Source organism: Egretta garzetta, unplaced genomic scaffold (assembly GCF_000687185.1).
Source record: "Egretta garzetta isolate BGI_Z169 unplaced genomic scaffold, ASM68718v1 scaffold37, whole genome shotgun sequence".
NCBI classification, from domain to species: Eukaryota; Metazoa; Chordata; class Aves; order Pelecaniformes; family Ardeidae; genus Egretta; species Egretta garzetta.
In genome coordinates this window covers 1085207-1103468 of record NW_009260269.1, presented here as the reverse complement: position 1 = coordinate 1103468, position 18262 = coordinate 1085207, and positions in this window count along the sequence as shown.

Genomic DNA, 18262 nt, shown 5'->3' with positions numbered 1-18262 from the left:
CAGGGGCAGAGCCGGATCCCGCCCCCAGGGCCTCCCCACGGCCTTCAGCGGAGAGGCGGCGCGGAGGAGCCGCCGGGCAGGGCAGGGCAGGGAAGAGGAAGGGAAGGGGAGGCGGCGCCCGCCCGGAGCCTCCTCAGGGGGGCTTTGCTCTCGGCCGAGATGGAGTGCCGGCAGGAGGAGAAGGGGCCCAGGGAACCGCTTCCCGCCCCCTCACCTGCACGGTGCATCTCGAAGTCTCCACGGTGTACGCTGCCTAGACACGACCGTAGGTGTCAATGGAAACATTCCTCCTTCTGTGTTCATCTGCGGTCCTTACAGGCGCTGTTGGCGTGCAGTTTCTGTCGCCGTCGTGGCAGGAACACGTTGATGTGAAACCCAGTTTAGAGGGCTCGGGCTCCAGTCCACATGTGCGCCCGTAGCCTTTATGGTAATTAGAAAAGCCTGAAATGTTTTAAGAGGTACCAGGTAGTTGAGCTTTTCCATTCGGAGTCTCCATAGCAATGTCCTCAAATTAATATTTTAAGTTCTGCAGAAGGCAGTCACGTTCCAAGTACAGGCAGGATTGGCAGACTAGAAGAGGAGCTTGGTCACAAAATGTCCCAGTTGTCTCCTCCTGTCTTTTGCTTGCATAACAAAAATGCCATGAAAAAGCTGATCCTTATTCCTTCAGTAGCCACGGGTTTGTCTGATCGTTTGCCACTTAAATATCTGGACTTAAAATTGTATATGAATGATGCATTATTTACAAGACAGGACCATAGTGGCTTTTTTAGTACAGCTGCGCTTGACTAGATACTTGGAAGTAAGTTCAGTTTTGCACCATGAGGACATCCTCAGTAGAATCTCTTTAATTTCGGAACAGATTTTCTACCAGTGTAGTTTGCATCCTGAACTAGTAGGGCAGTAGACTGATGTTTCAAGTATGCTTCACAGAGATGAAGCTTTAACTATCGTTTGGTATATGCACAACATCCCCCTCCAAGATGTGACTTTCCCTTATTTTGAGTGAGAATTTCTTTTCTATTACATTTAAGAACAAGAATATAGCACAACTCAAGCATTAAGGCAACAAGCTAAGCTTTAGTCTTCTCCCCCACGTTATCTTAAAGAGCATTTTATTATTTTTTACTTAGAGACTAAATCCTTGTCACGCCTCCTATCCCTGACTTAGATGATAGATTTTCTTTGTAAGTCAATACAAATTCCATAGCTCCTTTGGTATCCTGAAGTATTAGTTCAGTTTGATGTTGTAAAGTACTACTGCATAATGAGATTTTTTAAAAAATAGGACTTTCAAACTTCGTATTCTCAGAACAAATGTAAATAAGTATTAAGCAACAAAAATGCCTCAGCGTGATGTGCTGCTGTTCATTGCAATTCCAGGACTAAAATTAAGCAATTTTCTGTATGTATGAAAAGAAATTTCATTTCCATTACAGCTGCGAGTATTGAATGTACAGTTGGATAATATATTTTAACTATTACTAAAAAGAAAAAGCATGAATATCTTGACAAGAGATGTGTAGTATGATGCATAAAGAGACTTTAAAGCCACAAGGGATAGCTGCAACAGTAAATAAGCTGCTATACCCTTCAATATAGTCCATAGAATTTTGTATAGTAAATCTTATAGTTTACCCATTAAGTTGTGGTTATACAAAGAGGTTTTCCCTTGGAAATACATCCAGCTTTCGGTCTGAGGAGTGGGAGTCATAATTACCGCTCACCTGAATAAAGCCTTAAGCTTGATGCAGAAACTAAAGTATTGCTTTGCTAGTTCTGAAAACTGACATTGTTCACTCAAGACCGGGTTAATTCTCATGTCAGCAAAATGTTCAATTACTCAGAAAGTAAGGTACTGCTCCCTGAGAACAAGGACCACCGAGATGGGTGGGGCCTTTGCGTTTCTATCTAGACCTACCTGTAATAGTTTTACGCAAGGCATTTTATATGAAGAAGAACTTTCAAATATTACATTTTGATTTGATTGTCAAAGACAAGATAAGACGTAAAACCAGTCTTTAAAATTGTAATTTTAGGTCACTGTCAATTTGTTCTGTAGGTATATATTGAACCCCCATAATGGTCTGGCTGTTTTGCACTGTCTTGTATTGAAAAGTACTTCACCCTAGACTGACCTTACTCACAGAGTAAAATCCTACTCAGTGAGAAAGTGGCAGAATGTGACCTTAAATTAATTTGCTTGCCTCTTTCTTGACACGTCCCCTTCACATTGATTTTCAAGGAAGATACGTGAAGCCTCTGTATTTAATACCTCCCTCATCTCCCAGGAAATTCCCAGTATTCAGACCTTTGTGTGTGCAGAGATGTAGAAACAATGATTAAACTCATGGACAGATGTCTGAAAGCAGACAAGAAAATAGAAACCCAAGTTAAAGAATTTCTATCGAAGTGAAATAAGCTTGTCAGTAATCAGATTTATTCTGTTACAATCAAAGACGCAGATCTCTTGTTGTCCCATTGCTGTTGGCAGAGTTAATATCTACAAGGAAATTAAAATAATATTTAAGCTATTTATTGAGATAGGGTGTGCCATTGCTCCAACTGAAATTACAAGCAAAGTATTTCTATTGACTAGAAACGAGCATACCTGGAAGCCTGTTGTATGCGGTATCTTATGTGTCAGGCAGTTTGTCCGTGATGGGTATACGCACTGCTGCTTTCTGCTAGGATGTCAGACCTGTAAAGCCTGCACAGCGATGTTGACCTCTATTACAGGTGCAGCCTACAGAGGATAAATCCTAGCGTTCATTTAGCATCAAGCATGTGCATGGTAGAAGGAAGGTAACATTCTTCAGATTTTTACAGAGAGACCTTCTGTTCTTTTTTAGTTTGCTTATTTACTTTGAAAAGAGTAGTTTTAAGTAAAAGGTGGGTATATTCTATGGCAATACGCTGATTCAGTGTACTTCATAAAGAATTACCAACCAATAATATTCAAGCCAACAACTGAGGTTTGGCTTTAGATAAAGTAAAATGCTTCAGTTGATTCTAAATGTCGATTTTAAAGAAAGAACAGCATAATCTCTGAACAGACATTATTGTTTAGATCTGTTAATTTTGAGATAAATATAAGTAAAATAGATGTAAAAGAATAGCATCTATAAAATTTTTTTTTACAATGTTGAAAACTTGAATTATGTACAAGATCTATGCAACACCAGCTTGTTTTATCTCAACAGAATTTTCAGAGGAGCAGTGGAGCTTAATACTACGAAAGTAAGCTCTTCAACTTTATTTAACCATTTACATTTTCAACAAAGTAGTTAAAAGACTCTGTATGTCTCTTTATTGCTATGGATGGTTATCCATAGCACATCTTTAACAACCATAGCAAGTATCAGAAAAAAAACACAAGGGAATTGCAATTTTCTTCCATCTTCCCTGAGAAGAAGGGATCAGTGGAGACCGGTCGGGTGATACAGATTCATGGTTAAAGAGAAACAATATTTTTAGTTAGATTTTGTGAGAATATTTGCTATCTTTGTATTTACTAAACTTACGCCATGTTTGAAAAAAAGGCTTAAACTAGACACATACCTCAATTATTTCTTAACACCTTGTTTAGTGCCCATAATACTGACCATCTATTTAATAGGGAAGTTTTGCTACTGGTTCACATTAACCAGAAAATTACTGTATCTGTGAAAAAGAAAGAGGAAGGGAGAGACACAGGGTGTGTAGATGCATGCTGATTTCATTGTCAAATTATAATTTAGAGAGCGAGTTCAGTCCTTCAATAGCAGAAATCATATTTGAGTCTAAATGGCAGAGAATGGCATATATCTGAAACTATGGGATCAGGGACTTAGTTCTCACCCAGTATTTCAGTAAAAGTATTTAGTACATAGTACTTAAAAAATTCATAGATTTTGATACTAGTATATAGTACTTAAAAAATTCATAGATTTTGATACATGTTCATGCAACAGGCTTTTTTCAAGGTCAGTAACAGTAAGGTCCTTACGAACTGTCCACAATTCTCTTAATGCAAAGACAAAACACATTTAGAGGGAAGCTGTTGACCATTCAGTGACCAAAGCAAAGTCATGTTGCTTCACTGCATTATATTGTCTATGTGCCAGGTGCTCTCACTGATGAGTGCTTTTGTTGGTTATTACAAACTTACAGCTGTGAGGTGTTACTCGGAGACTGCCTTTTCACTGATCTTCTTTCCGTAACAGATTCAAGCTACCAGTTAGTAGTGTCTTTTTTCTAGCCATTATTAATTTAGCTGGGGTTTTTTTTCTAACTTTAATTGCCTGCTAATGACATTATAGATAGAGTTTGAAAAGCTGTATGTGTTTTTGATTTGACATGAAAGCTTTCGTAAGTTATGGGAAATCCTCACCCCATAAAGCACGATACCAAAGTTGTTCACTGACAGCTGTGTTAACCTATCCAATTATTTGCAAAGCCAAACATAAAAAAAGCAAGAGAGTGACAGTGGAAATACTCTGCCAATACAAAACATTTTTATACCTGTCTGTATAACTGATGTGTTGTCACAACATCCACATTATCATTCTGACCGAATATTATTTATAGACTTTACACTAAAACGCAGAAAAAGCATGAAGGAGAAACACTTAAAGATGCATTTTAGTTCCACTTTTGTGTCAAAGGCAAGTCTGTGGTTTTTATAAAAAATTGGCACCAATATAATATCCTATCAAAATGCTTCTGCTATTTTTTTCAAAAAAATCCTAGCTACAGATGACCAAGAGATTCAATGAACTTTTGCAAAATTACAGCATTCTCACTTAGATCCTTAAAATATTGAGATTAAAAAAAATACTTAATTGCTGGTATCCAAGAAGCCTAAACATCAGAACTAAGATTGAGTTATAATAAACTACAGCTCTTTATAGCACGTGCTAATAAAATGTTTATTTTTATGGTGTGGGCGTGTAAGACTGTTTCTTTGCACTGAAATGCCTACAACTGATGTGGTAGGTAAGTACGTTGCTGTCACTTAGCAACCTTCACTTGTTCAGGAAAAAAAATTTGGGGGTATTTGGAATGCTATTATTGAAAGTGTCTGGAGTTTAGCAAATTACCAAATCATTCAGAAGTGAGTCATTACCTGAACTACAGTGATGCAATATACTGAATCCGACAGCAGGAACAGAAATAGCTAACTTGCATACATGGATAATTTAGGAAGGTGAGTTATTTTGAAAAATTAGGAAAGAAATCAGAACATGAAACAGCAAACAAACCTGAAATAAATCCAAATATGGCAAATTACTTTCATTACAGTAAATAGATAAAGAATAGGAGGGATATAAAATCATAACTATGAGCAAATTTCTGTCTTGGAGATTACATAAATTATTAATCATATCTGTTGTGGATAAGGTCTAGTTTCATTTTGTGTATTCAAGTGAAAAGGACACTGAATTCAGTACCTGTTCCAAAGTGTCCAGAAAAACCTGATTTTGATACATAACCAATAACAAATGCAATTCTTTTACAATAGATTTAAAGCAAGGAAAGAATAAACGACTTGTTTGGGAATTCATTCCATTTTGTCTTCTTTTTCTCTGATTCCGTTTTATTAGTTTTCCTTCAATGACATACCACAATTTGATAAATTACACATCATACAGGTGTTAAGAAGTGTACAATCACAGAGACCTCTTTTTTTTTTTTTTTTTTTAATTTTGTCACTCCCTGGTTCTTTTCAGTCCTGCATCAGGTAGTTTCCCTGCACTGAGTTCTCTAGGAGAGAGAAATCAAGGTGTCCTATACATGTCTGTGTATACACTCAGCAACTACCCATTTGAGAGAAAAAGTGTCATTACAGGGCTAGCAACTGCATGAACCTGACTTTCAGGGAGGGTGCTCTGAAGCCAGCTATGGACTTACTACGTAAATCATTCTTTCCTTTCATATTTTAACACACATCAGAGAGGTAAGGGCATATGTGGCTAACTAGGTGCCTTCCTGGCATTTCCTGGAATTCTCACCACTTCTTCTCAAACCTTGTTGTAGGCAAAGAAAGAGGTGCCATTGTCTGGAGGTAGAGCACAGGGTTATGTTCTGAGAACTGACTTCTGTTGCTAACGAAGCCATTGAATCTTCTGAGCAGCTCTCTGACAATTGTTTCAATGTCTCTTGTTGCCTTAGTTTCTGCTGGAACCGTGAACAGTTAATGGTTTTTCTGTAAAGATCTAGAGCTTTTTGATGAAATGTTCTGTTGGAAGGTGAGGCACAGCACAAATATTTTACACATGTATTGTTAAGAGCTCATCTCGGTGATGGGGCAGTGCAACAAGTACCAGTTGTGCTCTGCCTCAGCTGGTACTTGAATTGTTAAGTTCACCATACAGCAATCGCGTTTATTGGTGAATAGTAGGACATTTGCCCAGGGGAAAAAAAAAAAAAAAAAAAAAAGAATCTTGACAAATTAAGCAAAGCTGCAGATTGAAAAGCTAAAATTTTCATCTTACTGACAACATGGTTTGTTTCCATTCTCCGATTTGCCAGTTCAACTACTGGCTCTTTAGGGTAGAATTAAATGTTGTTTCTAGTATCATTACACTGTCTTTCAGAAAGCAGCTAACTTTGTGTAACCAGGAAATCCTTCCAACAGATCATTGCCTTCCTGAATGGAAATTAGAAACTATTGGTTTACTGTAAATCATAGCATATGAAACTGCAGCCTATGAACCTGGTGGACTTTTTTTGAGAAGCAGACAAGCTGTCTCTTAAGTGATATCCTGAGGAGCAGCCAAGGGATGAAATTTGCAATGGCTTTTCTGGTCAGCTGAAATGCATGGCTCATCATCAAACACAGTCTGCTTCTATCTTCTAAAATAAGGTTTTAGATGTAAAGGGTATGAGAAGAAAAGGTACTAGAAGGTAGAATGGACAACAGTAAATTAATAAAAGGAGCAATTACATTTTCTTTGGAAGGCTACAAAGGTTTTAAACTAAACCAGGGTAGATTTAGACTAATGTAAGGAAGAAATTCTTTACAATGAGGATGGTGAAACACTGGAACAGGTTACCCAGAGAGGTAGTGGAGGCCCCATCCCTGGAAACATTCAAGGCCAGGTTGGACGGGGCTCTGAGCCACCTGATCTGGTTAAAGGTGTCCCTGCTCACTGCAGGGGGGTTGGACTAGATAACCTCTAAAGGTCCCTTCCAACCCAAAACATTCTATGATTCTATGATTCTATGATCATGCCAATATCCTGCAATATTATCTCCAGTTGAATAGAACTACTTTGTCTTTGGAATAGGGTGAGCCGCATAGTTAATCCAATTTTAGGTACTGGACTGAAAAAATGGAGTGTAAAATTTTAAAAATAATTGAGCTGGCCTTGTCTTAAAATGAGGAAACAGTATACTTGTTTACAAGAACACTAACGAATATTTTAATTCATTTTTCTTCTCATGCTGACATTAGCAGGACAATAAAAATGGAACCCAAACACATTTCTGTGTCATCATGAATTAAGGCAATCAGTACAATTCCTTGACAAGTTGCCAGCCTTCATCATTAAGGGCTCCTCTGATGGTTATTCCACAATGGATTTTTAAATCTCATCAGCTGTGTGAGCTATCTTTGTCAAGCAGGAAGAACCTTAGCAATGTCTTTATTTATTATCTGGACATCACATGAAACTAACATGACACTCCAAGTGTGTTGTGAATGTCTGTATGTCCATAGACTCTATTTCAAACATGCTTAGTGTTGGCATCTGGTATGACACGAACGTTCACTTACCTGTGTTGCTTAAAGTTGTACAGAACGGTCACCCCATCCACCCAAAAAACACCTGTTATGACCAGAATGACCCCTCACACACAGAAATCTCTGTGCATTGTGTCAGATCTACACAATATTTTAAGCAAGTCATAAGAAGCTTTGGCTTTGAGAACAGATTGAGTAAAACTCTTACATATTTTAAAATGCTATTCTGGGAATTTTTGAGATAAGAGAACTGTACAGGTTTTGACTGATCTGGATGTTCTTCAAACTTCAGAAGCGATAAAAATTGGAAATAAAGGAATTTTTTTGGACAGAACATTTCAGTCATGACTTCATAGGTGATTTCTCCTGCTTTATGATTAACGGTGGTGCTGGATGAAGCTTTTCTACATAGTCTTCTTTCTTTCTTGTCATGTCAGTTTTAGTTCCAATATAATTTTAAGAGATAGCTTTTGAATCATTAGACTTTCCACCTAATTGCAAAGCCATTACAGGCTTAATATGGCAAGAGCTGAGCCTGTCAATGCATACTATTTTTTTAGTTTAATTGCAGTCCATCCACCTTAGCTTATTTCTAAGCTACTTTTAAACTTAGATAACATTCTTTATGAGATTTCCCATAAACTAAAATGTCATTCTCGGAAACTGTGATACTTCCCAAATGTTGCAGAATCATACACTTTTTCTAAGGTGATTCTGAGGTCAAACAGGAAGCAAAAGAGTAGGTATCTTTTAAATAATCTCATAATATGTTGTCATCTTGTATCTTTCAGGAATATCTGGTGGGAATATTTTTGACAAAGCATTTTTCATGAGAAAATGTTTACTTGGTGGAACCAAAGCTTTTCACAGAAAAAATATCTTTTCAGTAAAAGTTTCATAATGAAGGTCTTTTTTTTCATGTCCGGGATAGAATTTCTAATTAAATACTGACAAACTGAGATATTCCTACCTCTGTGGTCAGGGCAAGTTAGGAGACCTAGGTTTAAATCTCTTACTTTGAGCTGCAGCAGGTAGCTGAGCCTGGGCCTAGCACTTTAAAAGTGAGTGTCCTCAGTGCTTGAATGCTGGTTTTTTGGGTAAATCTCTCTCAGTCTCACTTAATATCTCTTGAGAGCTTTCTAAATATCTGGCTTTTTCCCCTACATGGAGGTAAAATAAATTAAAAAATTACGACTATGTTTACTAAAAGAAAATTCTTTTGCTTTCAGGTCAGTCTACTTGTCAGAGTGCAAAAGAAGGTACTGTTTGGATATATTTAGATAAGAAGAATCATATTGTATCTTTGAAGCCCTACTTACAGCTACAGGTCTCAGCTCTGGGTTGATTCGTAACACAAAACTCTCCTTGATTTAAGTGGAATTATCTCTAGGGTACTGGTAGAAAGCTTGCACACTTCTGTTCATAAGCTTTCACAAAGAAAAAAAACCTTTAGTCTTAATATTAAAAAAAATTTGCACACATCATTTGAGTAGACAATTTTATGCACATATTATAAGCAATACAAATCTGCTGCTTACAATACTCTGCTATTTCCTTCTTGGGTAGGTTATAGTTTCTAACATTCCATGTCACAATAATCTAAAAGAATTTAGATCAGTCAGGGAATTAAACACACAGTTGAGGACTTGAATTCCTCAAGTAGGTTCTAAGTAATGAATAGTGTTAACATTGCTGATAGCTTTTGTTACAACAGTGGCCTAAGAACATAAGCTACACAATATAATTTCTTCTAAATTGATCTGAGGGTCTCAAAATTGTGTAAGATTACTAGAGCTGTCATCAGGAACTGTAGATATAAAAACATCACAAGATACATGACTTGAACATAACGTTTGTGAAAACACCTTGACTGTTGGGAATTATTTACTAAAAATTATCTATTTAGAATTAAATCTGTTTTAAGAACATAGTATATGAAAGCCAAGTTATTCATATTTTTCACAACTAAAATAAGCTATGTTATGATAATAATAGGTAATGCTACTGAACATATTTCTTTTGGTATATTTAAATAAAGGGACTATTTATTTAGAAAATTAAAAGAAGTAAAGTATGAATAAAATGCTCTTTACTTTTTCATATACCAAAACAAATACAGCTTCTTGACAATCAGTTTTTTGAATGCATTATGGCTCGATGGGAATTGACTAGCAGTGAGGTCTGTACATTCTGAAGCCTGGATTGCTGAAATAAGGAAAAAGGTGGTTTAGTGTAAAACTGTAACCTTACTCATTACTACTTAGCAGCCAACCATCCCAGGATCACTGAATTGCAGTAGCAAAATCCTTGTTTAGCCTACTCCCAATTTTCACTACAGCTTCAGAGTTCTGCATCTGCACGTGAGCAGAATTACCTTACTCTGGACAAGCACCTATCTTCTGCCTGTGCCCTGCTGGAATCCATGATCTGATACCTTAATGTCAGGGTTCAGATCTGCTAAGTACTCTCACAGCTTATCAAATACACATTATCAGAAGAGCTATCACAAAGTGTAATCATGTCCACATTCTTTCTAAAATCCGTTATCAAGATGTAGAAGGGTAAGTTGTTAGTTCTCATCTTTGGATAATAAACAAAGGATTATGGCCATTCATTCATGAAGCTTGAGGTAACTTATATTCTAAACCTTTCTGCAGAAGAGCATCTTCAAATTCACCTTTCTTGCTTCCCTAGAAAATGAGTTTTACTGCACAGAAACAATTTTAAACTGAAAAGTAACTCAGTGACCAAACAAGGTATTCTGCGACAAAGAGTAGGTTTCGGTCACTTCTGTTCACTGTCAGAAGTTATTTATTTGTTTCTTTCTTCTTTTTTTTTTTTTTTTTTTTTTTTTCTCTTTTCCTTTCTTTTTTTTTTTTTCCATTAATGGTTGCTTAAGGGAAATTTTGCATGCAGCCCGAGATGCAAGTACTATGTACCTAATTCCTTTAGTGACTCCATCTCTTAATCTCTCAATTATGAAATGGCTAAAATAATTACACCCCTACCCAAATACTTTGATAATTGTTGGTGAAAGACATAATTTAAAAATGCGAACATCAAAAGTGCAAGCATCACAGTACTTGATGACCAAAATTAATTGATTACAAACATTTTTGTAACACTGTTGACCGTATTCCCATAGAGAGAGAGAATTAATTTTTTCACTGCTCAGAAACAGGCAGGCAAAAGGTGACACACTAATTGATTCTTGCTGAGTGTGCTAGTTTGGGCTGGGATAGAATTAGATTTCTTCATAGCTGGTATGAAACTATGTTTTGGATTTGTGCTGAAAACAGTGTTGCTAATCCGGGGATGTTTTTGTTATTGCTGAGCAGTGCTTACACATAGGCAGGGTCTTTTCTGCTTCTCACAACACCCCGCCAGTGAGTGGGCTGCAGATACACAAGAAGTTGGGAAGGGACACAGCTAGGACAGCTGGACCCAATTGGCCAAAGACATATTCCATACTGTGTGACATTGGGCTTGTCAATAAAACTGGAAGGGTGGAGGTGGGCAGCGGGTGCTGTTGCTCTGGGATTTTCTGGCCATCAGTCGGTGGCTGGTAAGTAATTGTTTTCTTCTGCATCACTTGTTTTTCTTAGGGTTTTTTGGTTGTTTTATTTTCTTAAAATTATTGAACTGTCTTTATCTCAACCTATGAATGTTCCCATTTACCCTTTCAGTTCTCCCCCAGCCCACTGTGGGGGAGAGAAAGAGAGGTTGTGTGGTGCTTAGTTGCCAGCCAGGGTTAAACCATGGCATGGGACTAGGCACTGCCTGTCAGTCTACTCACTCCATTCGTGACTGCATAGGAAGGACGGAGGCAAGAAGGAAAGAGAAAAAGAAGAAAGAATAATGAACAAAGTGAAAAGCATTTTCTTCTAAGACACTGGCAGCATTTTCTGTTAGATTCTGCTGAGACTCTAAGGTAAATTTAAATGAAGTTATGAATTAATTTTTTTTTGAACACTTTTATAACTTCCACTACAGATTGCAGCATCCATTTGAATATAAGGGTTCGATGGCCCTTGATCATGTTGGTTTTGGCTGTGCTTCTGTGAAAGAACACAGTGTCATAGTGGCCATATTGTATTTCTTTCTCACCTTCCACCTGTATAAATGGCAGCAGGTGAGTTCACTCATAAAATTGACTAGTCTGTGACTGAACAATTGGCTTATTTCAGCTTGGTGCTAACTAGTTTTGTGCACACTTGGCCACAGGAAAATCTGCATGTTCTAGAGAGTATTCGTTTGCACATTTGACTTTACTTTTAGGTTCACAGTTCACTTTGTAGGCGAGCCAGATATTGAAGATGGTCTTTGGATACCCATACCTACCCAGCCTGTGAAACTGTATGACAGCTGTCAGTACTGAACAAATCTTCAATGTGTTTTCTAGTCAGCCATTCCTTGACTTGAATGTTTCCATGTAGAAGCTGTTAGATCCTCTCCATTTCTTGTAGTATGTGATGAAAAAAATTTGGAAAGGATGTGTCACTAAGGAAAGGAGAAAATTCTAGAAATGTGTCAGTCAATCCAAATTCAGAGGAGTTGCCTGGCCTAAAGACTGAGACCCAATTCAAGACTACAGCATGAGAGACCACTAGGATTTTTACATTTAGGATTCATTTGTTTTGTAACTTGCTTGTAATGTGTAAGTGTAAAGAGTTTACTGATAAGAAAAACTGTTGGTAAACCTGTATTTGTAACCAAGGAGCTAGAGCCTCCTATAGCCAGTGTTTTATGGTGGACAGAAACTAGGAACATGCCTAAGGAACTGGGAAGAACTGGTATGAGTGGGCAGCATATAGGCTGTACTGTACTACTAGGTCAGAAACAAAGGTCACACACCTGTGGCCGTTTAATAGACTCAGAACTCATAACTTTGTGAAGTTATTATTCATAGATTTGTAAAATCACAGAATCATTTAGGTTGGAAAAAACCTTTAAGATCATCAAGTCCAACCATTAACCTAACCCTGCCATCCCACCACTAAACCATGTCCCTAAGATCCACATCTACCCAGCTTTTAAATACCTCCAGGGAAGGGGACTCGACCACCTCCCTGGGCAGCCTGTCCCAGAACCTGACAACCCTTTCGGTGAAGAAATTTTTCCTAATGTCTAACCTAAACCTGCCCTGGCGCAACTTCAGACCATTCCCCCTCATCCTATCATCCATTACCAGGGAGAAGAGGCTGACCCCCACCTCGCTACAGCCTCCTTTCAGGTAGTTGTAGAGGGTGGTAAGGTCTCCCCTCAGCGTCCTCTTCTCCAGACTAAACAACCCCAGTTCCCTCAGCTGCTCCTCATCAGACTTGTGCTCCAGACCCCTCACCAGCTTTGCGGATCTCCTCTGGACATGTTCCAGCTATGCAACATCTTTCTTGTAGTGCGGGGCCCAAAACTGAACACAGAATTCAAGGTGCGGCCTCACCAGCACCGAGTACAGGGGCATGATCACTTCCCTACTCCTGCTGGCCACAGTATTCCTTATACAAGCCAGATCAAGAGGGCATTAAAACAAATGGAAATGAATGGTTGGCTTCAGTCAAAACAGGTGTTTATTCAGCAAGTGGAACTGGAACACCTTTTGAAAGAAAGAGATGTTTGCTTTTTAAAAGTTTGCTTTGATTTTCTGTGGAGTCACATAAATCCACCTCTGCAGGGATTTCACTTTTCAGTGTTTTTTTACTGTTCTAATATGATGCTTACTTCACGCTTCTGACTCAAATGTTTGAAAGCAAGTGTTTGACTTTTATGATACCAAGTGTGGCAGGAAATGGCCCACTGCTATTATACAATCAATTGAATGGGTAGCTGCAGGCTCTTGGCATACCACAGCTTGTGGCATTGCTGACAAAGAAACAACCCATACAGTGGCTGTCTTGGAAAATGTACACAAGAGAGAGAAATGAATGACCCAGAAGGGCATATAACATTTAATTTGTAAATAGGTGTGCTGGTTTTGGCTGGGATGGAGTTAATTTTCTTCATAGTAGCTTGTATGGGGCTATGTTGTGGCTTTGTGCTGAAAACAGTCTTGCTAATTCAGAGATGGTTTCGTTACTGCTGAGCAGGGCTTACACAGAGTCAAGGCCTTTTCTGCTTCTCACCTCACCCCACCAGTGAGTAGGCTGGGGGTGGACAAGAAGTTGCGAGGGGACACAGATGGGACAGCTGATCCCAACTGACCAAAGGGATACCCCAGACCATATGATGTCATGCTCAGCATATAAATTAGGGAGAAATCTCGCCTGGGGACAGGCTGGGCATGAGTTGGGGGGTGGTGAGCAATTGGTTTTATTTGCATCATTTGTCTTTCCTGGGTTTTATTTCTCTCTCTTTTTGTTATTTTCCTTTTCAGTACAATTTTGTTGTTATTGTTATTTTATTTTACTTCAATTTTTAAACAGTTCTTATCTCAACCCATGAGTTTTCTCACTTTTACTCTTCCAGTTGTCTCTCCCATCCCGCTGGGGTGGGGAGAGTGAGTGAGCAACTGTGTGGTGCTTAGTTGCTGGCTGGGGTTAAACCATGACAATAGGATCTTACAGTACAGGCAGTACTGTCAGACACTTGTTTTCTTGTACAAAATAATCTGAAGCACCGTGAAAACCTGCCCTGTTATTCTTGTTCTGAACTGTTCAATTCTAGATGCCAACTCTTTTTAGGCCAAAGGTCCAAAGAATATGTTCTGCATGTTATTCACATGTATCTGCACTTGGTAATGAACACACAGGCATAACAACTGGGTGACTTTCTGACAGAGCCCAAGCAAAAGGATATCTAATGCACTAGCTGTTTGACAGCACAACACAGGGGTTATGTGAAGTGATGATCTACCACTGGCTTCTGGCTGCTCCCTTGTCATGCCAAACACCATTTGCAGGTTTCCAGACTGTTCCTCACAGAAAGGGAGCCCAAATGACCATAACTGCTGGCACATATGAGAAATGAGACATGAAACAGCAACCACCTATGGCACAGTTTTACATAGAACTTTTCTGGTTATATTTTGTTTGCTTAAACCCAATGCTGTAGTTGCTATGAAAAGGCTCAAGAACCTTCGTCTTCTGGTTAATAGCCACACTACAGGGTAATAGGCAAGAAAGAAGGAAAATGGAAAGAAAAATACCTGGGTTAACTTGGGAAGATTGAAAGATATGACAGAGGAGGAGGAAAGGGAATGCAAGAATACAGCCCTTAGGATAATGAATATTGTTTGTTCAGGCTCCATTATGTTTTGTTTCCCTGAAAGGGGAACCCTGGGTGAAATGTTGCTTCTATCAACAGCAAGAACTCTTTGAGAAAAATGATCGGCTTACAATTTAAATCCTATTAATATAACATATCTATATTATCACTTACAATAGTTGAGTAATTGTAGCTGAGTAGCAAAGAAAATCACCAGGATGAATATGTACCCCCGGAGCACGTAGACTGAACAGTTCAGTGGAAGGCAGTATTTTTTCTTTGGTTTTATTTACTTAGTATTGGTTTATATTCTCAAACCTAAGTACAAGAAACATATTGAGAATGAACCTAACCCATGAAGAGAGGTGACTGAGAACATGGTTGTTTGCTTCCTTCTCCCAAATGTTCTTCAGAAGAACGTAATGCACTCTATTGATTCTAAAGACTAGCAAAAGTAAAGCTAGTTTTGCAAGAACCCCTCTAACAGAAGGCAATTTCCTTTCTTGACACTCTGAAGTCTGCTATTCCACTGAGATTCACGCCGAAGAAACTATCATATTGCTACTCATTTTTTTCTGGTCACTGTGTTGCTACTTCAGCTACTTTGGCACAAATCAGAGCAGCTACATTAGGAGCAGAAGTTCGTTATATAGTCAACTGAGAGCACTGGACACTGCTCTGGGCCAGTTCAGAATGCTTAAAATTAATTAAAATGGTATTCAACTAGTCACTATAATCAGTGGAGACTAGGGCACAGGTTTCATCATGCCTTCTTTAACACTGGTGAGTTCAACTGGGAACTAAATATTCTTTCTATTGATTGCAAAGGTAGCCCACCTGTGACTAGATCAGACATTATAGACATTTAAAGTTAGATGAGATGGACTTCTAAACCTATGTCTTTCCTCATCTCAGACAAGCCATAGTCAATACATTAGCTCCTGAATTTGCAGCCAGGGGAGCCCACATTAATATACCCAGGCCTGACTATATGGATCAGCGTAGACAGCTTTGATCTGTCTGCAGCTGTTCCCCTGCTAAGGAGTTTTAATTTCTTCTTTAGCAAAGCCTTTGATTGTTGTCAGGTCCCTCAACACACATCCATTCTGGTAGTCATCTAGCATAGAACCACAGTGAGAGTTAGAAAATCCAGGCCCAGGACAAGCAGAAATAATAATTGCACTGGGGAAGTGGTGTTTGTGGGGACACGATAACCCTGTTCTGCAGATCTGTTTGAGAATTTCAGTCTGTCTCATCTCTAAATTACTTACTCTTCCTGGTGCAGTTTGCAGCGTTCAGGTTTGGGGCATACCAATAGCTGAACAACTACTTGGACTTTAGATTTAATCAAAACATATTCATGAATTTAAATGCTTTCTTGGGTTTGAAAATTGGAATTAATATTCATGTGTCAGTAGAATTTATAAGAAATGATTGCCCTCAAAACCTTAGTTCATCTGTTGCCTCTTCTGAGGGGCATATAAAGTCCAAAACCCATATGTAGTTCCTAGTGAAGTACCAACATTAGGTGCTGGTCCTACTTGAAACTACTAACCATAGAAAGAAAATTAAAAAGCTTTTATCCTGTTCTGTTTTCCTGAGGTGATTTAAAGAATAGTTCTATGAACATTTTGACCACATTGTTCCCATTGGAAAACTGTTCCAGAATCACATCTGAATTGAATTTGCAATCTCAATATATTAATGTTAAATCTGTATTTAAGTGCTTATACCTAAGCAATTTAAAAGAGGTAGGTTTTCCTCATTGTTTACCTCCACCGCATATTTACAGAGGGTCAGACTATCTCATCTCAGCCTTAAATAAGCTACGCTTATATGTAATGCAATTTTAACTGTCTTCCCAATTAGGACACTTTGCCAATTGAAATCACAGTAGTGTGAAATATTGTAAAAGTTTTTACTTCCATTAATGCTATTCCTATTTATAGGCCTGTGGTATGTTTAGTGCATCATGATAGGGCGCAAGAATAATTTCCCAATGAAAAGCCATTGTTGACTGTACTGTACTTTAAATCCTGAACTTTAATATTAGCAGGAATAAAAATGTTGGAAGTGATGTTCAGAATTGAGGTACACCAGTTTGGAATGTAAGATAAATTATCTAATTGAGAAAGGCACATATGAACTATAATAAATCTGAAAAAGGAGTAACTCTGACTTGCTAGAAGTCCAATCAAGTCATTACAGGCATCTTCCTGTTCTAGTGTGGGTTTCACAAGGCTGTTATCCAGTTTCCCTATGAAGTCAGTGTTGATTTAAGTGCCACTTAAGAAGGTTTACCTTTTTACACACACACTTATTATATTTCTGCCTACTCTGCTGATATGTAGAAGAGTCTGAGTGGATGTAACATACAGGTCAACAAGACACGAGGCTTGAGTTAAGTACAGTGGAGTCTAGATAGCACACTCACACTCCAGTTTGTAAAAACATGGGATGTTGGATCTGACCTACCTTGGAAAGCACCTTGAAATGTAAGTGATGTTAGCTCTTGTGTGCTACTCAGATCTCCTGAAGATTAGAGAACCACATAGCTTTACTGGGGTCTGTTGTGAGATGGCAGACTAATACACATAGTTCCTCCTCCTTCACTGATTTTGTTCTGTTATCGCATGAAATAAAAATAATTGGGGCTGAGACCACTGTTATAGGTGAGTTGTTTGAAATTTTAATTTTAAGAACTTTGCCTCTGTGGAGAAAGAAGCAACACAAACCCTCATGAGATTAGTGATTGCACTCATGCAGTATGTCAGGGTGCCACAAGGATTGGCAGCTGCCTGGAGCTGAGTGCCAGGAGACACAGGGGATCCCTGTGGGCCTCGCCAGACAGGCTCCATTCCTCATCCCCCAGTCAGGGAGCAGGGCAGGCCAGGAGGGCAGCCAGGAGCAGCCCCAGACACCTCTATGGGGATAGGGAAGTCAGCCTTTGTGTTGGGCCCTGCTCAGCAGTGCCAGGACCTAGCTGTGGTGGAAGTGGAGAGCAATACTCCTACAGCATCACTGGGACAGAGCTTGGCAGATCTGGACTGAGCTGAAACAGGGTCCTGGGCAATGGGCCAGGGGTAGGGGAAGGCCCCAGGGGAGGCTGGGTAGGGCCATTGAGGGCTATTATTGCCCTGAGTGCCCTGACATTTAATGACCTATATGTAAAACATAAAAGGTCAGTTTGTCTTTATCAGGAAGAATGGTTACATGCTTCTTGATCTTCTAGGCTGATGACCTTTCTTTTCACATTGTTTCCACAACGATAAAAGAAACTGGCAAGGAAAAATAAAGAATTATTAATCTAAGGAGCTGCTTTTCAATGTTTCCTAC